General features: G+C 39.6%; 1 protein-coding gene across 3 annotated transcripts in view; it reads right to left on the bottom strand.

The window, feature by feature from the left end:
* The window catches only part of elfn1a (extracellular leucine-rich repeat and fibronectin type III domain containing 1a), an 858,957-nt gene that overhangs the window by 655,151 nt on the left and 183,883 nt on the right, over positions 1-19,923 (bottom strand). The window lies entirely within an intron of this gene.

Below are 19,923 nucleotides of genomic sequence, written 5' to 3'. Positions count from 1 at the left end.
TGGTGTGCTGGGCCAGTAACATCACTTCAAGAGAGGCCCACTGAATCAACAAACTGATTAAGAAGGCAAGTTCAGCTATAGGATGGTAGGTAAAAGTGAAGAAGAGAATTAAAAAAAAAATGAGTGCCAATGCTGTACATCCTCTCTCTGACACACTAACACTGAGGACCTTCAGCCAAAAAATTACTCAGCAGAAGTGTGTCAAGAAACACAACTGGGCACCTTAATACCAACATCTGCATAATACCTCACGGTGACTGTATGATTTTTTCTTTTTAGTCCTTCTATTGCGGTGGGCTGGTGCCCTGCCTGGGGTTTGTTTCCTGCCTTGTGCCCTGTGTTGGCTGGGATTGGCTCCAGCAGATTCCCGTGACCCTGTAGTTAGGAAATAGTGGGTTGGATAATGGGTGGATGGATAGTCAATCTAATGTGAATTTCAGAGGGGTTTGTTTATTTACTTGTTTATTATTTTATTTACCCTGGGGTCAAATAATAAAGTGCTGTCTAAATTTCTGTCTATCTAAATGTCCTCTTTCATAGTGGAGTGATTAGAAATACTTTGAAGACAGCGCCACTCTCAACAAAAAGCCTTTATCTGCAGCCACTATCTGCGTAAAGTGGACTGGGCGCATGAGCAGTGCTGCCAAAGAGAGGTTGGGTTCTATCTTTAAGCTACATTATTTGTATGAAAATGTGCTACATAAATAAATTTTGTTGTTGTTGTATCTTTACATTCTCTTTGCTTATTGGACATTACAAAAATAAGTGGGTCTCAAATGTCACATCCAATCAGAGAAGAGCATTCTGCCACAAAAGTTTAAAGCTACTCCACACTGAAAAAGCCTCTTACTTGGCTACTCTTGCACTCTCCGCGGAGTTGAGCCATAACTCTGGAGGCGTGAGGTGCAGGTGAGCGGTCAGGCTATTTCAAGTTCTATAAAAATCAAAGCTACTTTCACATTAAAACAAAGCAGGGCATCAAATCTGGAATTTTTCTATACATTTTAAAATGAAGACAACTCACTTTTTTAAATGTAATAATTTTCGAATGCAGACAGTAAAGCCAGTTGACATTTAATAATGAAAAGACTTGTGATTTTCTAGATAACATTTGGCTAGACTGGCCAGAATCTCTGCAAGGCAATGAAGGACAAGATGAGGGGGTGGAGGTTGCTGCTTGCTTCAGTCAGTTGGGCTTATAATTCATATTAGTTTTTCATATTTTTCTGCTATAATGTCGGCGGTAGAACATACGCCCATATCTTTCAGACACTTTCACAACTCCACAAGAGTAGGCAAACCTCCTACATGAGCCACATTACTCGTGTGCTGTGGACAGGGCATTACACATGCAAGTCACCGGCCACTAATTCAAAATCAAAACTAGTCAAGATCTGCACTATAATTCAAGTAATGTCACACACGTGTGCATGAGAGACGGTTTACGCGCTCAAATATAAGGGTTTCTTAACCAAGCCAGGGGTTGGCGCTGAACTTTGATGCTTTCTCCTTCTTTCCCCTCAGCAGACCATCAGAAGAACCCACCTCCAAATGACATCACTTCCACCTTTCAAGATAGTGCAGCCTAATGATGTCCCAAAAGATCCCACCTCTCCCTGTTTCTGACTTAAACATCCACCATCTTAACTTTGTTTTTTTTAACCCAATTTTTAAGTATATGGGGAAGATTCCTCAAAATTTTATGCTTGTTTTTGAGCCTTTTTACTGTAAACAAAAATGTATAGTTTTTTCTTAGCATACGGTGCTATGCTGCTGTCTGAACATGTTAATAATTGTCCTTATATCTATGACATTGGTGACACTTCAGATTTAACAACTTTGAATCTCACGTGTATATTAAAGCTACACAACATCTGGAAATAAACGCAGCAGATATGTAGATAGTAATGAACACAAACCAGAAACTTACAGAACTCAGAGATTAAAGCTGATTCAGAAATGCGTTTACAACTGCATTACTTACTGCATTCTTTTTCATATTACTACAAGTATATATGCCAGGTCCTCCAGCTTCATCGCTCAGCAAACTTTTGATATTTTTGGCAGTTCTTAAGCATGGGCAAGCATATGTTGCTTGATCTAGACAAACATCCATCCATCCATTATCCAACCCGCTATATCCTAACTACAGGGTCATGGGGGGTCTGCTGGAGCCAATCCCAGCCAACACGGGGTGCAAAGTAGGAAACAAACCCCAGGCATGTTGCCAGCCCACCGCAGGGCGCGCACACACACCCCCCCACAACAAGCACACACTAGGGACAATTTAGGATCGCCAATGCACCTAACCTGCATGTCTTTGGACTATGGGAGGAAACTGGAGCACCTGGAGGAAACCCACGCAGACACGGGAAGAAAATGCAAACTCCATGCAGGGAAGACCCAGGAAATGAACCCTGGTCTCCTAACTGCGAGGCAGCAGCGCTACCCACTACACCACCGCCCCTAGACCAATATAGATAAAATAAAAGTTTGGGATAGAGAAAAATAAGCAAAACGAACTCTCACTGAGTACAGCATTTACTTAAAATATTGTGCATAAGAAAGCATTTTCAGCTTAAATATGTTTTTTAATTCAATAAGGAGTTTTGTGAGCATGTAAGTTTTATAATATCACTAGCATTTAAGCATACGAGTTGCACGTATACATTGTGAAGTGCAAATGTGGGAGAGGAGAAACCAAGAAAAATTGGGGTGCCTTTGTCTAATACAAAGAACAAAAATGTGCATGTGATGGTGCAACAGAAATCAGGAGTGGCACAGGGGCTTTTTAGCACTTATGGCCTCTCAAAGTAATCGGCTCTATTGAGCAAGTCTGGGTTGAGGAGCTCAGCTATACAGGATTGTGTTTCTTAGATTGAGATGCCACCTTCCAAGGGAGCCCTCGAATTGATGTGGTCCTGTCCAGAAGAGGTATGGTTTAGTTAAGGGGACGTGACTGAGGTGCACTCACCAGGTGTCTCCTCCGAGTTACAGCGGTGAAGAGAGACCATTTTGTTAGCGTTGACAACCCCTCTTGCTCCGGTGGGCTACTGCATACTGTTCTGAGCCTGGAAGGTGATCCTCAGGCGCCCATGTGTGACAACATACTGTATACTGTTACAAGTTACTGGTTTGTGTGGTTCCTTGTAGCTCCACTGCTTGACAAATCTTTGTATTTGAAGTTGGTTCTTAGGGCTCTGGAAAGGTTCTTAATATCTTTAATGTGTAGCAGACTACCTAGCAGGATATGAACAGATCATATAAAACTGAGCTGAGCCTGACTTACCGTGTGCATACTTAGCCCTTTTAAAAATTAGGAACCCATTGGAATTTCACAAATTTGTTATAATTAATGCATACTTATTTGTAGAGCTTCCTACAATGTAAATAAATAAAAGCTCTTTCTGGAACCTTCACGTAGACTGTTCTTTTAGAAACCAACAATGGTTGCCCTATGGCATTGCTCTGAAGATACCAACTCCTGCTTCGTCTTAAGCTAATGTAATTGAATTTTACTTTTGGACTTTCTTACTTAAAGGTTTTTTCTTATATGTAAAAAAAGCAAGATCATATTTTACCTTTCATCTGCCTTGCCTTTTGTTCAGTCCTTTCGAAACCCTTCAATAAAGTGTTTAATATTCAAGGAACTTTTGTTGTTTTCTCTTAGCCAGCTTTTTTTTTTACAGATTTTCCCTTTCTCCTTTCGATATTTGTGGACATTTTAACATTCTTTGAATTTTAAAAGCCGTGGCCCCATTTCTGTGTCTAGCCCACCTGTTCAGTTTGGGATCAGGCTGCCTCGGGTGAGGTCAGTTTATGACTAGTGAGGTCCAGCTATGGCTTTTGTTTTATTTTAAGGCCAGATCACAGCAGAAAGTTTACTCTAATTATGAGTACAATATTGAATAATTAAGTAATCTGCAGGTGAAAAATGTCTAGCTTGCAGAGATCACATACTGATCTTGGGGGTAATTAAGGTAATAACGTTGAAGGCAGCATCATGCTCTCTTAATAAACAGACTTGAATGTCAATGTGGACTTAGGAATTTTAAAAGAATCCCAAGTAGGCTCATAACTCTCCACTTGCGTGCTTTCAGATTTAGGATTTACTGTATACAGGACACAATGTTCACCCTCATACTCTCCCCATCCAACCTGGTAAACTTTTCTATGCCCACCACAAGATTACGCAGAGTAAGGTTCCTCTTATTATTATTGTTTTATTCTTGGATGGTGTTATGAATGGGTGCATTGTTAATTTTTGAATTCATTTAGCACTCATTTTGGGGGGTTTCCTTAAGCCCAGGATTCTGAATCTTCCATTATTTTTTTGATTCAAGATTTACCTGTGTTATGAATTATTTTGTACAATTTTCGGCACCATCTGGGTTATTTATGATCACTGTTATTTTGTCTTCTTCTCATTAAAGAAGCTCCTGTGTGGTTTGGGGTGGGCTCCTGGAGGTCATAACCCGTGTTACAGATGTGACAGGTCTAAAATATCATCATAGATCATTTGCTTATCCATGTTTATGGATTCTAAAGACCAATCATATAGTTTTGACTCTTTTCTGACTCTGACTACATTTTTTCTTATGCATTTCCTTCAAAGAAAACCCCATACTGCTAGCTTGCAATTAGTACAAATGATGCCTCTATGCATGATGGGCTACATGACTAGAATATAGTGCATTCACTTTCATAGATTTTTTACAGCTTGCAATACTAGCAGATTAAGCGACTTCCTCAGGGTCACACAGTGAGACATAGGTGGGGTATAAACTGGTGACTACAGGCTTTCAGGTTTAATGCTCTTATCTACTACACCACACTGTCTGATTTAAAGCTCTCTTAGAAATGGTGCCAAATCCAGAAGAAATACTGAAATGCTACTGCCAGGTTGTGAAGAACAAAACCAAAAACACTTCACTAAACATTATTTTCCTATGGAGGAAACAGGCACCCAGACTCTTCTGACATTATCGTCATTTATTATTGTGTTATGGGGAATTCTGAAACTGACCTTCAAAATAACATATCGAGACATTTTTTAATTCCACAGCATTGAAGGGAAAAGAAATCCAGCTAGTATTAGACAGACACTTCACTGGGGTCAGGGAAGCAGCAGTGAACCAAAACCATTCCCTACAAATACAAGATGAAGGGCAAGAAGATGACATTATAATATTAACACTCGGTGTAAAGTCCAACATATTTCCAGAAACAAATTTAGAATTGCTGAATTGAAACCACCTCTGCAAAGAAGAAACAAAGATAAATCAAGGCTGAAAAACGTAACTGGATGATTAAGGCGCTCTGTACGATGAGTCATGCCCATTAATTTCAAATCTGCACAGTTACTGATTTCACATGGTGATTCCTGGTAGATGCAGTACAAAGTTGCTCATTATTCTTTATGCACAGTGGACCTGGGGCCACATAGCTGACCAGCCACCTAGAGACCAATGCAGCAAATCATCAGCCCACGTTTGAACTGATCTCCTTTTTGAACCACATAAGGGAAGAAAAGGAGACTGTTACTTCAGAGCAGCATTAAGCAGAGTCAAGATCAAGGCCTAAAGTAGTAACACATGCTGGCTTCTAAAACAGGGACATCTCAATGTATTTAAATTACTGACAGGTGAAATGGAGTAAGAGATATTCACTTACAATTTAGGTGTCCGTGTAACAACCATGCTATCACTTTAAGTCTGGAAACTGCATGCTAATTTTCTGCTGTTCACAGAATTTTTAAGAAGGGCTGTGGCACCCTGGTTCAGGCTGCACAGTCAAAGCTCAATGAATTTTGACCTGGTGTCTATCTGAGTGTAGTCCAGTGGCGTAGCTAGTGTTTGTGTCGCTCAGGGCGGGGTGGTGCTTCAATTTGCCGCCCTCCAACATATCTGAATATATTAACCTGTTTAAATAGAAAATTAAAACGACGTATAGAGGAAAATTAAGATAAATTTTGCATAGTTTCATTCATATACAGAGAAACAGCAATCATTTTTCACATATAATTATTTATAAGCATCAACTAGACAAGAATATAGTATAGACACACTGATAAGCCGTGTTCTAATTATTAGGTTAATATAATTATGCTGTGAAAACCAGAACCAGTGTAATGTACAAGTGATAGGTGGGGATGTTTTCTGTGCAGAGCAATAACACATTCGGATTGATAACAAAACAAAATTATAAATTGTAAATTAGCTGTTTATCTTCCTAGAATTTATTATTGGTGTAATGTTTATTTTATTTTTGTTATTGCCATATAAATTTCAATTGCTGTGTCTGATGCCGTTACAGAAGGACAGTCTGAAAATTTTACTTTTTTCATTCATGGTTGATATTTTTCCGAACCCTGCTGCTTACACACGAATTGTACTGTGCTTTTTAGCCAATAATGCCCCCAAAAATGTGCCAAACTGCCCCCTCCGCCTGCCCCTAGGTACGCCACTGGCGTAGTCTGCATTATTCCTGGACTTGATTCCTGCCTCATGCACCATACTGTTGTGATATGCTCTCCATATGTTATATTATTACCCTGGCTTAAGTTTATTTCCTGCATGTTTAATTACAGGAATGACATGTATATTTAATTTTATTTTTGTTTTGTAAGTTAATTTGTTACTAATTCTGTATTTGGTTTAGTTTTGACTTTATTTAAGACTAGCCGTCCCCCCCGGCTCCACCCGTGTAGAAGTGAAACAGGACAGTGAGGAGGGCCCTGCCCGGCTCTCCACTCCTGACGTCACACTTCCCCCTCACCTCGGCACGCAGCCTCTGTAATTGGAATATCGCTCCTGCAAGTGAACTATGATTCCTAGTGTGATGACAGAAGTTGCAAAATCAACCGGGATGTTCAAGCAAATTATAGAAAAAAACCCAATCTAAATCTGTTAAATCGTTCTCTCGTTTGCTAGCTAAGTGGATGTAAGGTACGCCCCGAGGCTGGTGGATGAGTAAGAAGGGCCATGTCCCCTCCTCCCCTCGGCCCGCTGCGTGTCCCTCAGATTCATGCAAATAAATCATTACTGCAAGCAAACTATGATACATAGTGCAATGAGAGAAGTCGCAAAATCAACCAGAATGTTAAAACAAATTATAGAAAAGACACAATGTTACTCCGGAAGAGTGAGCCTGATATGGCCGTGCAATACGTAACAAAGAGAATGGAAAAGGCAGGCACCATCTCCGGGCATGGTAACCACTCAGTAAGTGATAGTTCTTTGATTTGATGGTGATCACCTCGATAGACATGTTAATGGGGGTACGGTTGGAACGATAAAGGAAATGGCTACCTGAATAATGTAAACTAAGTCTAAAATACCTATACAATAACTATAATCGTAATAAACGAACAAAAAATCAGCGGAGAAGCCGTGGATTAAATAAAAAGGCAGCGGTTATCAGCAGGGAGACGTGAATACCGTGGTGAAGCAAGGAAGGGAATGAAGAGACCGGAGCGACAGATGGCCTTATATAGGCAGACAGCCAACAGCGTGGGAGGTGTGGGGATGGGGGACCCAACGCTACCTCACACAGCGACCGAGCTGCAGGCTATGGACGTATATATGTATGTAAGTAGGATTCAGTTAATGATGGGAACCCGCGTACCAAATTTCTTGAAGATGGGCCCATAGGTAACAAAGATTGGAAAGTTCAATATGGCAGCCGATAGTGATGTCATACCACTGAAATAAGTACGTACATTGGTTTTGGTTAACGAAGGGAAGCCGCCTACCAAATTTCGTAAAGATGGGGCCATAAATAAGAAAGTTTAACATGGCGGACTTTGTCGACCGTTATGACCGTTACGCATAGAATTTCGAAATGAAACCTGTTTAACTTTTGTAAGTAAGCTGTAAGGAATGAGCCTGCAAAATTTCAGCCTTCCACCTACACGGGAAGTTGGAGAATTAGTGATGAGTGAGTCAGTCAGTCAGTGAGTGAGTGAGTCTGTGAGGGCTTTGCCTTTTATCAGCATAGATAAAGAGTATAAAACATGTGGACCTCTGGTCGTCAAATAAAGGTGCTGCATAGAGAGAAAGCCAAACATTTCCATTTTGACCACACATTCTTTTGTTTTCAGTATGAAAAAACGGCACCCCATAGTGAGCACATCACCAATTCAACTTCCAAAAGTAGTGCACCTCAACCAAATATTGAGCGCATTTACATGCACATACATAACCAGGTTAAGGTGATTCACCCGGTTAAGGCAGAAACCTGGCTTCTTAATAAGGGCAACTAAATTCCTTTAGTTCTCCTGTGTCAAAACACTCCAACGTCTTTAAACTGGGAGAAAAAAAAAAGAGTTAAATGCGGCCGTGAATGTGAATGTGAAACTATGCATTATGCCTGCAATCATTTTCTTGTATTTATTAAAAATCGTGACGACTTGCGAAGTAACTGACACACGTCAAAGTGTTTTACTGGTAATCCCAGTACCTTTATTGCTGAAAGTGTCTTACTAAAAGGGGTTCCTTACTGGTTTCCATTGTCTTGGTCTCGGAAAACAGCATCAAAACAATAAATGTTCGCCTACAGCCTGCAAAACAGTGGTCTCACTTCTTCCACCTAGCGCTTCCCCTGCTCTAACTAGTGCACCTTGTGATGTGTTCCCCTTTTATGGATGCAAGCATCCTTATTTTTTTTAAGGTGCTTTTTTCCACAATTCTCTGAGCAGTACACAATATGTTTGGTCAAACTGAAGCTTTATTTATAGCAGATTGCATGCAGCAAATTCTTTTCTTGTTGGTTCTGCTATTGAACCCTTCAGATGACTCAGTATGTGAGCTTCTTACTGCTGGAAAAGTAATAAGGCAGGTATGTTTACTTCAGTATGAAGAGTATTGCACTAGGTTAATCATTATTTTAAAAAGTAATCAGACTACGCAACACACACGTTAGTTTTAACTTGTTACCGTACTGCTATTGAGATTGCATTGCTGAGCTTAGCACTGTATGCTTAGCTCATCAACATAACTTTAGCAATTTCTGAAATAACGAGACACATTATTTCAGCCAGGAGAAGAAATAAAGCAATCACACGAACATTTCCCTCTAAAAATGAATTTTGTGGATGATTCCATCAGTGGTTGCTGAAAGCGTGAGTGAAGCAAATACATGCATAGGCTGACAGAGTAAAACAGACATGCAATGGTAACCCAGTTAAGGGTTTACATGCCCACATAATCGGGTTATTTGCGGAAAAATCCACCTTAATTAGGTAACTCAGAGGCCAATAACTCGATTTCTCTAATTGGAATTAGGTTTTACATGGCATTTTGGAATTCAGGTTTCTGTGAATAATCGGGTTATTGAACTGCATGTAAAACACACTGACTGATGTAACGAGATTAAGCAATGATCACATATGGGCAGAATTAGAGAGTATTTGACAATCTCCTCATTAATCAGCATGCATTTCTCCGTTGTTGTCGTTCTGTAGACTGGAGTATGTGTAGCATTTCAAAGAGCCATAATGTTAGCCAGCTGCTCTCTGGCTCTATATACAGGCATACCTCTCATCATTCTTCATCACTGACATGCCTCGTGTGTTTGGCTTGACACACAGAAGATGCAACTGCTGGAGGTATTTCTCCCATCAATCACGGTGTGTAACACTGTAGGGCAGTTTGCACAGGCATTTGTCTGTCTTTGTCACATGTACAGTACATTCTGTTTCCCATGCTTGATGCTCAGTAAATGGGGCTGCTGAACTTCGTCTTCTTTTTATGAGCGGCATCAACAATATGTCTGACGCTCTACAGATGTTGCCGCTGTTCTTTCCCTTTCAGCTATGCCACCCTCTTGAGCAGTTTGCCATAAGTAAGATGTGAACCCTGATAATGACACAAAGGCTGCTGCTATCGAAATGTTCTGCTTCACCAGCACGTTTCACATCACAAATCTTTGACTAAGACCAAAGTTCTAACCCTAGCGGTCCGTGAGTAATCACATGACAGATGGTCACAACCCTTAGCAATTTATATTTATAGATGATTCCTTTCTTTAATAATGTTTTGTTTAACTACCGTATATACCCGCGGATAAGTTGGACTTGATTTTACAGTATAGTTTCTGGTATTTTATAATGTCGGTCATATAAGTTGAATGCAGAAAACTCATGCTATTGGTTCAAGTGATTATGATATGCTAATGCCCACATGAAAGAGTAACCAAGGAGCACACTGCCTTTTATTTCTATGTGGGTGTGGCAATGCGCTGTATCAGCATGTACTCCTAACCTCTCTCTCTCTATTGTGCCCGAATACCCGAACTATTCTAAAGGAATGTTTTCACTGATTTGTGTTTTTTGTATCTCACACCCTCATACACCTTTATCGTAAGAGCATCCCTTATCTATGATGGAGCATTCGATCCGAAGAAAATATGAAGCTGGTTTTAAAGTAAAAGTCGTTGAAGCGGTGAAAGAAACTGGTAACTGCACTGCACAAAATTTGGTGCATCTGAGAAACTGGTGCAAGATTGCAGGAGGCAAGAAGATTAAGTGTCGCATTTTTGAACGGGCATATAAGTCAGGGTCTGATTTTATGATCGATTTTTAGGGTTTTAAGACCCGTCTTATACATGAGCATATAAGGTATCTCACTTGCAAATGTTTTTTATGTGTTTTGCTTGCATTCCTTGTGTTTTGTGGGTGGAGCCCCCAAGAGGAGGGGCCACCCTGAAGGACCGCCTTCGGCCAATATATTGTGAGGCTGAGGAGGGGATCTTTCATTGACATTCACAGACTACATTGTAAGTATTTGATTTGGGTAAGTATTGAGTTTTTTGGGGATTTTTGTGTTTCTATTTTTGGTTTTGACAGTTGAAATACATATTGAGGCATATTTGTATTGGATTTTGTTTTAGGCAGCTCCATCCTATTCACCTAGAGTCTCCAAAATAACATCAAGTTAAGATCTGAAGGTTCCTAAAATGCCCTGCTCCACTACACTACTTGGTATTTTACCCCATGTGTCTATGGTTGTTTGCATGAAGAAAAAAAATTCTAAAATGTGTATGAACTGTGTCGCTATGCTCCTGTTGAAGGTTCTCCATCATATTCACCTAGAGCGAGAGAGAGAGGTTAGGAGCGTGCGCTGGTACAGTGTATTGCCGCACCCACCACATAACAAAACACCTCAGGATCCCAAATTAGGACCTGAGGGCAGCCATGCAACGGGTGACACCTCAGCACCACACCAGTTCAGATGGAGTGGAACAGTGTGAGGTTCTATGGTGGCTGGAGTGCCAATTCTGCCACCAATCCCTAGGTGTTTCCCTGCAGGTTGGAGGGAACTACATGCAGGGCTGGATGCAGATTAACATCATACCCAGGACAGAGCAATTGCAGGTTAAGGGTCTTGCTCAAGGGCCCGACGGTGCAGAGTCTCCAAAATAACATCAAGCTGAGATTTAAAGGGTCCTAAAATTTTACTCTCCACTACAGTATATGGTCATTTATTTCATGAGTCTATGGTTCTTACTGAAAGGAAAAAAAAAACAAAACTTTCTAAGCATTTTATGCAAAATCTGCCCACAACATGTTTCCAACTGCATCCCCATGTTCTTGTGTGATGTCACCTCCTAATCTCCATTTGTTTAAACTATAAAGGTTCAGCTCCTTCAATCTCTCCTCCTAGCTCATGCCTGTCAGTCCTGGTCATTCTCCTAAGGACTTTAACATTTTTTTTTTGTAAAATGAAGACCAAAACTGTACACAGTACTCCAGATGAGGCCTCACTAGTGTATTGTTTTACTGACCATAACCTTTGCTTGACTTGTGTGACTTCGTCACTTCTGTTCACTGCAGAGATAGAGAGATGGAACTTCATATGTCCACATGGAGAAATATGGCTCAATGTGAAAAGTGATTGGTCCACAATGACTCCCTGGTCTTTCTCATATGGAGTACTTCCAAATGTCCCACCTCCCACTGTGTATTCAAATCCAACATTTTCTATCTATAATAGTTTACATCCATTTACATTAAATTTCTTCTGCCACAAATCTGCCTGAAAACACAGTTCAGCATTTTTGAAGTCACAGTTATTTTTGCACAGTTCTTTCATAAATTAATTTGCCCTGGAAAATTGTATTGTTAGGTGAAGCATTATTTATGTATTTAACAACAAACAAAGCAATCTATAAAAAAAAAAAGAAGCATCTTTTCCCAGCAGCTTCCAATGGCAGCTTAAGGGGCACAAGATAACTGCAGGCCTCAACATCTTTGTGCCAACCATGCTTTCTCAATTTAGCAAAAACATAACGCATGATGGATGAATTCATTTCACATGTAGTGTGTAGGAGTGGTTCATCCAGTAGCACTTTTAGGTTGGGGGGGCAACATGGTGGTGCAATGGCAGTGCTGCTGCCTTGCAGTAAGACAACAAGGGTTCACGTCCTGGGTCTTCCCTGCATGGATGTTGCATGTTTGCACTGTGTCTGTCTGGAGTTTCCTCCCACAGGCCAAAGACATGCAAGTTAGGTGGATTGGCAATACTTAACTGGCCCTAGTGTGTGTTTGCCCGATGACAGACTGGCACCCTGTTCAGGGTTTGGTCCTGCCTTGCACCCTATGCTGGCTGGGAAAGGCTCCAGCACCTCCCTTGTGACCCTATTCAGGACTAAGTGGGTTAGACAATGACTGACTGATGACAATCAAGCTGTAAGACACAAGTAAGAAACAGAAATGGGGGGCAAGGGAGCCCTGCAACTTTACTCAGGATACAACAACCTTCATTCATATTAATAATCTCTGCAATGATACTTATGTCCATGCTTTGAGAATCATACAGAATGCAGTGTAATTTGCTAGTTTTCTACCCCAAATCTTTAGCTAATAAGCTTCTGCACATTAAGATACTTGTGTTTGATATAATAACGGTTAGTAACCATCTGGTTTAAAAACAAGAAACTACTTTAAAAATCTGTCACAATGTTTTTATTACATTAAATTACTGGGCTATTGTTTCGCCAAATGATTTTAACTTTCATTCTCAGCCTGCTCAGGGAAGCGTGCTTCACCCTGCAGTTACACAGAAGTGCAAGAACTATAGCGAGAATATTTTCTTATTGACAGTAATGGAAAAAAAAAAAGTGCTTCTAAATACAAAGACAGAATCACACTCATTACCTAGTAAGAGTTTTCACCTCCTAATGATACATGGAAAAGCTGTTAGCAGAAAGAAATTAACAAGAGTTATATATTTGAAAACATGAATCATTTCCCATTTGCATCCTTCTGAATTTAAGTCTGGTTAGTTCAGTGAACGGCAAGAGTGAACAAGTCCAGTAATCCTAATGCTGTCCAGCTCAAGTTGTGCGGATAACACGTCACAAAGGACTGAGCAATACAAGCCACTTCTAGTAGTGATAAGCCACTAGATACACAGCTGGGCTGAGAAAAAAAAATAAGAAATACTGTCAATAATCCTCATCATCCTCAAATAGGGGCGACTGATATCTAAATGTCTCCTGCAATAAAATGGCAACCTTTGCAGGGCTGAATTCTCTATTACACCAACCACTATTCGTTAGCTTATAACAGAAGAAGTAGTTCACAAAAATGAAAATTTGAATGAATAGATATTTCGATCTTTTTTAGTACTTTATATTTTTTGGTATTCCACTCATAATTGAAAGTATCCTTCTTTTTAAGAGGCATTATACCCAAAGGAGTGTCAGGTTACATGCTCTATCACACGGCTATCGCAGTCTTCCAATTTTTTCTAATTCAAGAAATCAGAAAAAGTAATGAGCTCTTGTCCTATTTTCATTATTACATCGGTATATGAAGTATATTTTGTCAAATATGTAACCTGAAATGGGGAAGCACAGAGGTAGACTGAGGGCAAGCTCTAGTCAGGATATGCTAAACTGAAGTAGTGAGTCTTCAACTGGGATTTAAAAGCTGAGACTGAAGGGGCATCTCTTATAGTAGCAGGCAGACCATTCCACAGTTTAGGGGCCCTGTAACTAAAAGCTCAACCTCCCACTGTTATTTTATTAATCCTTAGAACCATAAGCAAACCGGCATCTTGAGATCTTAATGTGCGCTCTGGTTTGTAAGCCATGATAAGTTCAGACAAGTAAGCCAGACCTTGGTCATGTAATGCTTTATATGTTAGAAGGAGGATTTTGAAATTTGCCCTAAACTTAACCAGGAGCCAGTGTAAGGATTTAAGAACTGGAGTTACGTGTTCGTATTTTCTTGTTCTTGTGATAATTCTTGCAGCAGCATTTTGAATTAACTGGAAGCTGTATAATGAACAGTTTGAACATCCAGTGAACACCGCATTGCAGTACTCAATCCTACTAGAAATAAATGCATGAATTAATTTTTCAGAATCCTGTTTATTTAGAAAGTGCCTTAATTTCCCAACATTTTTAAGATGGAAGAAACATGATTTGGACAACTTTGTAATATGCTCTTTAAATGACATGCTAGAGTCAAAGATAACTCCTAGATTGCGGGCTGATTCAGTAAAATTAATGGTGAGTTAAACGATGACAGAATATTGTTGTGATCAGTGTCATTCCCTCCAACAATTAACATCTCTGTTTAATCTGTGTTTAAAGACAAGTCGTTCTCATCTATCCACTTCTTTAATTCACTAACACAACTAATTAAAGACAACATCAGAGAAACTTCATTTGATCTAAATGAAAGGTATAACTTGGTATCATCTGCATACAAGTGAAAATTAACATTATGTTTCCTAATGAGAGATCCCAGTGGAAGCATGTAAAGTGAAAACAGTAAAGGTCCCAGTACTGAGCCCTGCGGGACACCATATCTCACTGATATCTAATGATGGAGTACTGTACATATTGGAATCGATTTGATAAATAAGAACTAAACCAAGCGAGCACAGTGCCTGTAAGGCCAACGTCATTTTCTAGCCTGTGCAGTAAAATAGAATGGTCAATGGTGTCAAATGCTGCACTTAAGTCTAACAACATTATTACAGTGGAGTTTCCTTCATCAGAGGATATCAGAATGTCGTTTACAACCCGCGTTAGTGCCGTTTCTGTACTATGACCAGTGTGGAAAGCAGACTGGAGTTTTCTCAAATAAATTGTAATGCGTAAGGTGTGACTGAAGCTGATTGGTGACTACTTTTTTTAGTATTTTAGAGAGAAATGGTAAATTTGAAATAGACCTATAATTATTAAATATGTGTGGGTCTAGGTCTGACTTTTTAAGTAATGGTTTAATGACTGACACTTTTAGTGCATCAGGTACTGTGCCATGCAATAATGAATTATTGAAAATGATTAGAATAGTTGCTGCAAGAACATCCATTGCACTTTTTACTAGTTTTGTTGGCACTGGATCTAGGGAACAAGTAGTGGGCTTCATTTTAGAAATTAAAGTTAAGACTTCCTGCTCAGTTACAGGATTAAAATGATTAAAGTGCTGAATGCAATGTGAGACGGGGTCTGCTAAGCTAGTATGCAGTTTGTACTGTGATGCTGAGATCTGGGATCTTGTATTTTTAATATTTAATCATTGCTGACAGTCAAAGTGGAGCAATGTCAATTGCTTAAGCTGTCCACGTCCACGTCAATCCATCACAAGACACTTCACAAACTGTATGTGACCCGTTTTCATTGAATACAAAGGTTAGTCACAACCCAGCACAACCCAAAGGATGGTAGCCCATGACCCATTTTGGAGTCCCTGTTAACTGGAGTTTTTGTTATCCTCTCCTTTTGTCCATATCTTAATTGTAATGGATTTATGTTGTCATAATTATATGTTATTGTTATATTATTGTGTGTTCTATTGTGAGCATTATTGTGTATTATTGTGTGTTCTATTGTGAGCATTCACACATATAACTGATGTATGGGTTATTTACTTTTAATATAGCGTGCATCCCAACCAGATTGGAAGAAGTTTTATTACCTGGCTGGGTCACCAGTATGACAATGCAAAGTGGCTGGCAGGACAGGAAAATACTTTTATTCCCGAGCCGATATAATTTAATAAATGCAACAGCGGAAGCTGAGAGATAGGGAACTGTTCAATCCACCATACGCCAGTTGGCAGTAGTCCTCATACGGCAACCCACAGGGGTGCTTGGGAGATGGAGTCCAGAAATGCAGCCCAGTGAGGGTCCCTACATGCCAAAAGAGGGCTCTGTCGGTGGAGGACCTCCCTGCTTTTTTCATGGCACAGAAGTGCTTCCAGGAAGACCGGAAGCATTCCCGGGTCAGGCTTAAAAGAGAGCCCAAAGGCACACACAGACGAGTCAGAGTCACGAGGCAGTGGGCAACACTCAATGGGAGGTATAGAGGAGGAAATAATTCATTTGTTTTTGTGTATTTGGTTTATCTGAGACAATAGATGGAAGTACTAGTTACATTTTAATGGTGTCTGGCTGGCTTGTTGATCTCAGTAGGCTCATCACTTTTGAATGAACCATGTTAAAGTACTAGACATTTCAGTGAGCGAACATTTTAAAAACAAAGGGTTGAAAACTTTGTACAACAAATCTGATGACACCCAGGTGAAACTGTACTTCACTGGCAGGAAAACATATTTGATAAAAAACAGAGTTCTAAAATACACCAGTTAGCAAGTTACTCTCCATGTCATCCCAGTAAGCAAAAGGCCTTGTTTTGAGATCTGTGATCAAGGTAAGACTCTGGGATTCTCTTTGATCCTTGAAGGAGCATTTCAGATATAAAAACATGACACTTCATAAATTCAGCGAATGCTTGGATTAGCAGTTCAAAGTTTTCCAGGGAGCTATCATGAGAGTTACGGTACAGAAGAAGAAGCAGCTGAAAAGACTCTGTAGAATTGGAGTGATATTTAATATTAATGGAAGAGGCAGCCCAGAAATATTCTTTATAATAAAAACCTCTGTTGATGTTTAGCAACCTGTGATTTCATCACATCACACCTATTAAAGATGGCGGCCTGCCTGTCTTAATTTAAAATACTTAAAGGAAAGGACTTCAGTGAAACTAAATCATCTTGGGGAAAGTTAAGCAGGAATTTTAGTTGTGATTTCTTTCTGATGTTTGGCGTCTGCCGTTCTTTTTACTATGATTCTGCATGTTGGCAAATTTGTGTATTCTTGTTTAAGTCGCATAGGGTAATGGTTAAATCCATTGATGTTTATTAAGGTGCTGAATCGTATTTTTTTGTATTTATTTTTATTCTAGTTTTTTTTTTTTGGTTAGTAGAAACTTTTTGCATCATTTTCACTAGCCTTTTGTTTTACCCTGGGGCTTCAATTTTGTGTTGCCATCATCACGATGTGATGGAGGAGTTATGTCGTGCAGTCTCTAAAGTTACTGGGCTGACATAATCAGCACACCGCTACGAGAATCGGTGCATCTTTTTCGTTATTATCCAAATTTTAAGATACTCAGTAATAAGCACATCAGACTTCTTGGTTCTTGAATATTACTTACTGTTTTCTTATTTCAATTTTTTGATTAGTGGTTTGGCTGTGACAGAAGATATGACTGGTCTTTAGTTTCAATTTTTTGCTTGTCTTACATTTTCTCTTATGCCCTTTACAGTTAGTAACTTTTCCTGTGCTAGGCCAACAGTTTGGGATTTTGCCATCTTCATTAAATAATTCTCCATGGACTACTTCTAGCTTTTCTCGGTTTGACTCCTGTCCTGTCCTGAGGCTTGGTTATACACCTGTACACTATTTGATCCAATATATACACAATAAAGTGCAAATCCAGAAAGAGTTAACCTTAGAAAAGCCACTGAGATGTCACTTCCTAAGAGTTTAGTCTAACAATTTACACTTAACTTAACATGTGTAGAGTATTTCACTTTATCACACACAGCGGGCTACAATGACAGCTACGACACAACATTAAACAGTCCAAAAGTACAACCAAATCCCTCCTCCTGTAAGCCATCCTAGGCCAATGTTGGTGCAATAAAACGTCTTGACATGGCTCAAGCCCACAGCCTGTTCACTTGGTATCTGTTAGTCACCTAAGTGAATACTCTTAACATGGCGATTAAGGATTTTATAGGTGACCCTGTGACAAGGGGGTTCACACACCAATACAAAATGTGGTGAAGTACAGTCTGGGGGGCTGGCAAAAGTGAGTGCACCCATACTGAAACAGCATCTAAAAACTTCAAATTAGTTTAAGCAAGATATTAAAAAAAAAACAGTAACTAGGCATGTTTATTGTTAGAATAAATATTATTATCATTAAACCTGTTCAACATACAAAATAATATGCCAAAATTTAAATTATTTCTTAAAATTTGACATTCATGAGGATGATCATTTCACAACAGAAGCACATCCATTAGTCCTTCTTTATGACCACTGGTAGATGCCCAGTCCCCTTAAAGAGAATGTGCTATGGTTTTAAATCTGAACCTGAAAGTTGTGGAGTTTCATTTGAAGGTGCTAACCATAGCGGAGATAAATATTGAAAGATCAAAAGGGACCAGAGACAAAGTGAAAATATAAAAAATCTATGAGGCAATCAAATAGTTAGGGCTTTCTGTTCTGTTGCTGAAGGCCTAACAGGAAAAGTCACTGTGATCATGGACAAATCTTTCTTCTTGCTTAATTCAAATAAAACCCACTTTTTCAAACAAATAACAAAACCTGAAATATCAGTTCCAGAAATAAAATATCAAAATTCAAACAATTTAGATTTTTCTTAGACATTCACAGCCTGAATTGTCTGCCACTAAGGAAGTCAACTTCTAGGCAGTACAAGTAATGGAGTACAAGTGGAATACACGCCAGAGCAGGGCCACAACATGGGGTGAGATGGTACTTGTGGTAAAATGAGTACAGGGAGGTGGTTTTGTTGTTTTAAATTATTTAATGATTTTAATTGATGGTTTATGCAACTCATTATTTTAGCTCATGTTAGTACGAGGTCTACACATGGAGTTTTGGGGGCACTTAATCAGATTACCGGTCAAGCAGTGGGCACCAGCTGGGGTTGACATGGGTAGAAGAAGGAGCGGATTAGCACTGGAGAGGAGGTGTGTTCATTTTGTTTTGAGTAGGAATGTGAGTGAGAATAATCAAGGGTGGGAGAGGTAGTAGTTTGGAGAAGGAAAGGGTAACCTCAGCGAGGAAGAACCCGACAGCCAGATTTGAAAGGCATTATATATGAGACATATAGTGCAAGTGCCATATGGGATTGTATCCCTTTAAGGAATAAAAGTGGTCCCGTGGTCCCTTGCCAGAAAGGGAGGCTTAAGTGGAAGGAAAACAATGGGCTGGCATCCTGACCAAGTTGGGAATTGAAGGATGGATTGAGGGAATTAGCCTGTTCGGAGCATATATTCCCCTGACACGCTAGAGGGCAGCATCCATGGGTCACTGCTTCCATTTTCCAGGCTGAGAAATGTAGTCCTTTGGAACAGCACTGCTGGGTGTCGTTAATGCCGCTGTAGGAGCTACAGGGAACAATCATCCCTGCTTTATTAAACTTCTGCCTAACCTGGAAGTGCCTCCTCTGACTTTAAAGGAGCCCTAAAGTCTCACCTCAGTGAGTTAGAGTCAGCAGACAGAGGGCAACACATGTGTGAAGGAAGATGGGTTGGGAGGAAAATAAGAAAGACAAAGGATTCACCATCCTGATATCCAGTATACAGTGACATGTAAGGTTTCGAATGAAATAAAATCCATTAAAATTAAATCTGTGATTGTTCGGGGATTGGGGCTCAGTGATGCCCCCTGTCTTTCACGATAGATAGATAGATAGATAGATAGATAGATAGATAGATAGATAGATAGATAGATAGATAGATACAACAACAACATTTATTTATATAGCACATTTTCATACAAACAGTAGTTCAAAGTGCTTTACATAATAAAGAATAGAAAAATAAAAGACACAATAAGAAAATAAAATAAGTTAACATAGAATAAG

This window comes from Polypterus senegalus, chromosome 13 (genome assembly GCF_016835505.1).
Source record: "Polypterus senegalus isolate Bchr_013 chromosome 13, ASM1683550v1, whole genome shotgun sequence".
Classification (NCBI taxonomy): domain Eukaryota; kingdom Metazoa; phylum Chordata; class Cladistia; order Polypteriformes; family Polypteridae; genus Polypterus; species Polypterus senegalus.
This window is presented reverse-complemented; position numbering and strand designations above follow the sequence as displayed.